Below are 1,225 nucleotides of genomic sequence, written 5' to 3' on the forward strand. Positions count from 1 at the left end.
TTAATTTTAACAATGAATGAGAATGAAAGAAATGAAGTTTTAACCCCTCGTCCTTTCCACCAAACTAATCATTCCCGAAAAGTATCTTATCTTTCTTTTCCTTTCTTTCGCATTACTTATCTTTTTTTCTATTTTTTTTTTAATTCACGATTGGAATAAAAAATTTCGAAATCTAAATGATAAATCCAAAAATTCTATGGAATTCTGAAAGATGGAAAAATCCTTTTTTTTGATCGAATCATATCATTTCATTATATTGACAATTTCAAAAAACTGTTCATACTATGAACGTAGTATAATGACGGTCGGGCAAGTATGCCCCCATCGTCTAGTGGTTCAGGACATCTCTCTTTCAAGGAGGCAGCGGGGATTCGACTTCCCCTGGGGGTAGGGTACTACGAAAGGCAGTTAATCATGGATTATCAATAAAGATTGAAATGGATTCTTCCTGTTCCTGGGTCGATGCCCGAGCGGTTAATGGGGACGGACTGTAAATTCGTTGGCAATATGTCTACGCTGGTTCAAATCCAGCTCGGCCCAAGAATTTGCCGATCCACCATGAAATGGCATAACACCCATTTGTTGTTCTCCAGAAATGACTGATCTGCTCTGATACGGAAGAATCAAAATAGGAAACATCTCTAGCGATATTGTTTTTTTCCGTATTACATATTTTTTCTACAAATTCGGATGTTGCTAGTAATCCTGATTCATATCAGGGTTTGTAAGTAGAAAGTCTTAGGAAAAGATTAAAAAAAAAGACTCTTTTCTCTTTTCATTGATTCATTTTTCAATTGACTTGGCAATAACGAACGGATTACGAGTAATCCGTGTCAATCTCACTAAAGTGCATATCTATATGGATATCAATATATACTATAGTCCGCCTCTTTCAGTTACAGCACAATGGTTCGAATCTAAAATAGAAAAAAGGTTTGAATGAAACCGTAAGAATCTGTATGCTGTACGCTTTTTTCCCTGGGATTGTAGTTCAATTGGTCAGAGCACCGCCCTGTCAAGGCGGAAGCTGCGGGTTCGAGCCCCGTCAGTCCCGATGGATACAAATCCAATAAAAAAGACATCCATTCATCTTGTGTGTGAAAGGGAATAAAAATAACAAACAAAATCTCATTCCTAATAGGGATCCCTCTTGTTTTTTTCTTTTTTCGTCAGAACCTTTACCTTACATTAAACTAAAAAAGAAAGAATAAAAAAGGAAAAGGAA

The sequence above is a fragment of the Abrus precatorius genome, unplaced genomic scaffold, assembly GCF_003935025.1.
Source record: "Abrus precatorius isolate BTA unplaced genomic scaffold, Abrus_2018 Scaffold59, whole genome shotgun sequence".
Classification (NCBI taxonomy): domain Eukaryota; kingdom Viridiplantae; phylum Streptophyta; class Magnoliopsida; order Fabales; family Fabaceae; genus Abrus; species Abrus precatorius.